Source organism: Carcharodon carcharias, chromosome 24 (genome assembly GCF_017639515.1).
Source record: "Carcharodon carcharias isolate sCarCar2 chromosome 24, sCarCar2.pri, whole genome shotgun sequence".
In the NCBI taxonomy this organism is placed as follows: Eukaryota; Metazoa; Chordata; class Chondrichthyes; order Lamniformes; family Lamnidae; genus Carcharodon; species Carcharodon carcharias.
Window position 1 is genome coordinate 12001370 of NC_054490.1, and position 6000 is coordinate 12007369.

The 6000-nt window shown below is 54.5% G+C and overlaps 1 protein-coding gene across 1 annotated transcript in view; it reads right to left on the reverse strand.

Moving 5' to 3' along the window:
- LOC121269341 (TBC1 domain family member 10A-like) overlaps window positions 1–5474 on the reverse strand; it is a 223649-nt gene extending 218175 nt beyond the window's left edge. The window contains exon 1 of the mRNA XM_041173892.1: window positions 5298–5474. The gene's annotated coding sequence lies outside the window, so the exon portion shown is untranslated. The remainder of the gene's footprint in view (window positions 1–5297) is intronic.
- Between the last annotated feature and the right edge of the window lie 526 nt (window positions 5475–6000).

Here is a 6000-nt window from a genome sequence, read left to right on the forward strand (position 1 = left end):
GAATGGCCTGCTTACTTTAGCAGAGAGGTGGACGACTAGGGTTGGGTGGGGGGGGGGGGTGCGGGGGGGCAGAGGTTTAAAGCGATTGTCCGAAAGATTACGGAGGAGTTGTGGAAAGGGTTTATCACCCCGAGGGTGGGCTGGGTCTGAGACTCGCTGAGGTGGGGGTTTGTGAGCGCCTGGGACTCGCTGAGGTGAGGGTTGTGAGGGTGGAGGGCTGTGAGGGTGGAGGGTTGTGAGGGTGGAGGGTTGTGAGGGTGGAGGGTTCTGAGGGTGGAGGGATATGAGGGTGGAGGGATGGGAGGGTGGAGGGTTGTGAGGGTGGAGGGTTGTGAGGGTGGAGGGATGTGAGGGTGGAGGGTTCTGAGGGTGGAGGGATATGAGGGTGGAGGGATGGGAGGGTGGAGGGTTGTGAGGGTCTGCGACTCACTGAGGTGAGGGTTGTGACGGTGGAGGGTTGTGAGGTGGAGGGTTTTGAGTATCTGGGACTCACTGAGGTGAGGGTTCTGAGGGTGGAGGGTTGTGAGGGTGGAGGGTTGTGAGGGTAGAGGGTTGTGAGGATGGAGGGATGGGAGGGTGGAGGGTTGTGAGGGTGGAGGGTTGTGAGGGTGGAGGGATGTGAGGGTGGAGGGTTGAGGGTGGAGGGTTGTGAGGGTGGAGGGTTGTGAGGGTAGAGGGATATGAGGATGGAGGGATGGGAGGGTGGAGGGTTGTGAGGGTGGAGGGTTGTGAGGGTGGAGGGATGTGAGGGTGGAGGGTTGAGGGTGGAGGGTTGTGAGGGTGGAGGGTTGTGAGGGTCGGAGCTCATGTTTCACCGTACACAGAGACGATGGGGGAGTGACACTCCTGAGCTGTAAACATACCCATGTTCCTCAGCACATCCACCAGAGTCACAACGGCCCCCATGACCTTCTGTCCTGTAAAAATACTCGGACTCTGCTTTATTCTAGAATGTCCTTTAGGGGAGGGAATCTGCCCTCCTTATCTGGTCTGGACCTACACGTGACTCCAGACCCACAGCGAGGTGCCTGACTCTGAAATGGACGAGCAAGTCACTCAGTTCTCAAGAACGTGGATCACCAGCTCGTTCACCAGGGCAATTAGGGATGGGCAATAACTACCACCCTCCCTATCACTGTAACCTCCTCCAGCCCCTACAACCCTCCCTATCTCTGTAACCTCCTCCAGCCCCTACAACACTCCCTATCTCTGTAACCTCCTCCAGCCCCTACAACCCTCCCTAGCTCTGTAACTTCCTCCAGCCCCTACCACCCTCCCTATCTCCATCACCTCCTCCATCCCCTACAACCCTCCCTATCTCTGTCACCCCCTCCAGCCCCTTCAACGGTCCTCATCTCTGTAACCTCCTCCAGCCCCTAAAACCCTCCCCATCTCTGTAACCTCCTCCAGCCCCTACAACCCTCCCTATCTCCATCACCTCCTCCATCCCCTACAACCGTCCCTATCTCTGTAACCTCCTCCAGCCCCTACAACCCTCCCTATCTCTGTAATGCTCCTAAGACCCTCCGAGATCTCTGCACTCCTCCAACTCCGGCCTCTTGACCATCCCCTGATCCCCCATCGCTCCACCATCGGCGGCCAAGCCTTCAGCTGCCTGGGGTCCCCGAGATGTGGAATTCCCTCCCTAAACCTCTCCGTCCCTCTCTCACTCTGTCTCTCTCTCTCTGTGTCTGTCTCACTCACTCTCTGTCTCTGTCTCTCTCTGTTTCTCTGCCTGTCTGTCTCTCTCTCCCTCCTCCTTTAAGATCTGGTTATGTGACTCTGGGTCAAATTTTGTTCTGATATACAGTGCTGCGTAGCATCTTCTGGCAGTTGAGTACAGTGAAGCTTCTATAATAATGCTATTTGTCCTGTTTAGTTATTCCATTCGCTTGACTTATGTTAAGCAGGATTTGGGGTGAGAACACCGCTGCACATAGACACGGAATTCACTTGCAAGGGCCGGGAGGTGATGTTGAACGTGTATAAAACACAGGTTCAGCCTCAGCTGGAGTATTGCGTCCAGTTCCGAGCACCAACACTTCAGGGAGGACTTTAGGAAGCCGGGACTGTACTCCTGGGAGCAGAGAAGGTTAAGGAGGAGATTGAATCGAGGCGTTCGAAATCCCAAGGAGTTGGGGGGGGGGTGGGGTTCCCGATCGATGGAACGAGGGGAAGGCGTTTCCAGTGGCAGGAGGGTGGGGAAGCGGAGGGACGCGGGTCGGAGGGAATCGGGAAAGGGAGCAGAGGGGGGAGACAAGGAGGATTGTTTATTTCCCACACACAGCGAGTTGTTGTGGTCTGGAAGACGCTGCCGGAAAGGGCAGTGGGAGCAGATTCCACAGGGGGGCCCCTCGAAAGGGGCAATTGAAGAAATGCTGGTTCAGCAGACAAGCAGAGGGCTGATGGGCTGAAGGGCCTTGTTTCCCAGGCTGTAAACCACCTTGCAAAACCCCCTCGCCTGACTCACTGTCGAAGATCCAACCACAAAGCGATCTTCCGTTCGTCAAGAGACACCGGTGGGGGGGGGCGGTGGTGGGGGGCCAGGGACTCTGGGGGGGTGTGTGGGGGAGAGAGGAGCCGCCTCCACTCTCGGAGGGATAGCGGGGTGGGGGGGGGGGGTGGTGGGCGAGGGGGGGGGGAGGGGCAGGGAGGTGGGGGAGGGGTGGGAGTGGGGGCAGGGCCTGAATCGGTATGAGTTCTACCCAATGTTGCAGGGCTCACTATTTATCCCTTAGTTGACCTCATCCTGGACTGGCTGCTTCACTGTCTCTGCTCGTGGGATCTTACTTTGCCTGAGGCAGCTGGACCCCATTTCCTCCATGTCAATGGGGGCCTCGCAGACAGAAAAACAACCTCATCAGCTGCCAAGTCTGGTAGAACAGGAGATCTCTGGCCATTTCTCTCTCTGGCTGTGTCTATCTCTCTGTCTACCCCTCTCTCTGTCCCTGTCCCACTCGATCTATCTCTCTGTCTCTATCCCTCTCTCTGTCTCTATCCCTCTGTCTACCCCTCTCTCTGTCCCTGTCCCTCTCTCTGTCTATCTCTCTGTCTACCCTTCTCTCTGTCCCTGTCCCTCTCCCTGTCTATCTCTCTGTCTACCCTTCTCTCTGTCCCTGTCCCTCTCCCTGTCTATCTCTCTGTCTACCCTTCTCTCTGTCCCTGTCCCTCTCCCTGTCTATCTCTCTGTCTACCCCTCTTTCTGTCCCTGTCCCTCTCCATCTATCTCTCTGTCTACCCCTCTCTCTGTCCCTGTCCCTCTTCATTTATCTCTCTGTCCCTGTCCCTCTCTCTGTCTATCTGTCTACCCCTCTCTCTGTCCCTGTCCCTCTCTCTGTCTATCTCTCTGTCTGCCCCTCTCTCTGTCCCTGTCCCTCTCCAGCTATCTCTCTGTCCCTGTCCCTCTCCCTGTCTATCTCTCTGTCTACCCCTCTCTCTGTCTATCTCTCTGTCTACGCCTCTCTCTGTCCGTCCCTCTCCATCTATCTCTCTGACCCTGTCCCTCTCTCTGTCTATCTGTCTACCCCTCTCTCTGTCCCTGTCCCTCTCTCTGTCTATCTCTCTGTCTCTGTCCCTCTCTCTGTCTATCTCTCTGTCTACCCCTCTTTCTGTCCGTCCCTCTCTGTCTATCTCTCTGCCTCTGTCCCTCTATCTGTCTACCCCTCTCTCTGTCCCTGTTCATCTCCATCTATCTCTGTCTCTGTCCCTCTCTCTGTCTATCTCTCTGTCTACCACTCTTTCTGTCCCTGTCCCTCTCTGTCTATCTCTCTGTCTCTGTCCCTCTCTCTCTGTCTATTCCTCTCTCTGTCTACCTCTCTATCTACCCCTCTCTCTGTCTATCTTTCTATCTATCCCTCTCCCTGTCTCTCTCTCTATATACCCCTCTCCCTGTCTCTCCCTCTATCTACCCCTCTCCCTGTCTCTCCCTCTATTTACCCCTCTCCCTGTCTATCTCTCTGTCTACACCTCTCTCTGTCTATCTCTCTGTCTACCCCTCTCCCTGTCCATCTCTTTATCGATCCCTCTCCCTGTCCCTCTCTCTGTCTATCTCTCTGTCTACCACTCCCTCTCTCTGACTATCTATTTACCCCTATCCCTGTCTCTGTCCCTCTCTCTGCCTATCTGCCTATCTCTTTATCTACCTCTGTCTCTCTCCCTCTCTCTGTCTATCTCTCTGTCTACCTCCCTCTCTGACTATTGCTCTATCTACCCTTTTCTCTGTCTATCTCTCTATCTACCCCTCTTCCTGTCTATCTCTCTGTCTACCCCTCTCTCTGTCTATCTCTCTTTCTAACCCTTTCTCTGTCTATCTCTTTTTCTACCCCTTTCTCTGTCTTTCTCTCTTTCTACCCCTTTCTCTGTCTTTCTCTCTTTCTACCCCTTTCTCTGTCTATCTCTCTTTCTACCCCTTTCTCTGTCTATCTCTCTACCTACCCCTCTCCCTGTCTATCTCTGTATCTACTCCTCTCTCTAGCTCTCTATCTATCCCTCTCTCTGTCCCTGTCTCTGTCTCTCTGTCTACCTCTCTCCCTCTCTCTGTCTACCCCTCTCCCTCTGTCTATCTATCTACCCCTCTCCCTGTAACTCTCTTTCTCTGTCTATCTCTCTATCTACCCCTCTCCCTGTCTCTCCCTCTCTCTGTCTCTCTCTATCTACCCCTCTCCCTGTCTCTCCCTCTATCCACCCCTCTCCCTGTCTCTCCCTGTCTATCTATCTACCCCTCTCCCTGTCTCTCCCTCTCTCTATCTATCTACCCCTCTCTCTGTCTATCTCTCTATCTATCACTCTCTCTGTCTACCTCTCTATCTACCCCTCTCTCTGTCTATCTCTAACCCTCTCTCTGTCCATGTCTCTTTCTCTAACTCTATCTATCCCTCTCTCTCTTTGTCTATCTCTCTATCTAACCCTCTCTCTGTCTATCTCTCTATCTAACCCTTTCTCTGTCCCTGTCTCTTTCTCTATCTCTATCTACCCCTCTCTCTCTCTGTCCATCTCTCTATCTAACCCTCTCTCTGTCTATCTCTCTATCTAACCCTCTCTCTGTCCCCGTCTCTTTCTCTATCTCTATCTGCCCCTCTCTCTCTCTCTGTTTATCTCTCTATCGACCCCTCTCCCTCTTCCCCTCTCTCACTCAGACATGCCGGTCTCCTCCGAGTCTCTGCCACAAACAGCCTCGATACTCAGGGAGAGGCTGAAAGTCGATGCATCTGGAACCTTGCTCACTTCCTGCGAGTGTGGCAGGTCCCGAGCGCGTCTCTAACCCGTCATGTCGAAAGCCGCTTGGCGAGCCCACCTACCTGAGTCTCAAACCCCCAAGTCACACCGCACGATGGGGATCAACTTCCACGGGGTCTCGAGCATCCCCCTCCCTCCCAAAGGGGTCTGTCCCGGGGGTCAGCGGGGAGGGAGGAAGCGGGGAAGGGCGGGGCTGTCCAATGATGCTACAAGGGGCTGCTTCGAGGGCAGAAAGAGAGAGAGACGCACAGTGCGAGGCAGGGTAATGGGCGGGGAGGGGAGGTGGTGAAGACACAGGAGTGGAGGCTGCAGAGTCAGAGAGCTGGGCGTGGGAGAAAAACGAAGAGACAGGTTTGATTCAGCGTTTGCCAGTCCACCTCAGAGGTGACAAAGCAAGGAGGGAGGGTGGTTCACAAAATAGTTCACCTGCAGAAGCAACATTGGGCGAGACAGAGAGAGAGACACACAGAGCCAAAGAGAGAGAGATAGACAGAGAGAGACAGAGAGAGACAGAGAGACAGAGAGAGAGAGAGAGAGAGAGAGAGAGACAGAGAGAGACAGAGAGAGGGAGAGAGACAGAGAGAGACAGAGAGACAGAGAGAGAGAGAGAGAGAGACAGAGAGAGACAGAGAGAGGGAGAGAGACAGAGAGAGGGAGAGAGACAGAGAGAGAGGGAGAGAGACAGAGAGAGACAGGGAGAGAGAGACAGAGAGAGAGATAGACACAGAGAGAGACAGAGAGAGAGAGACAGAGAGACAGAGAGAG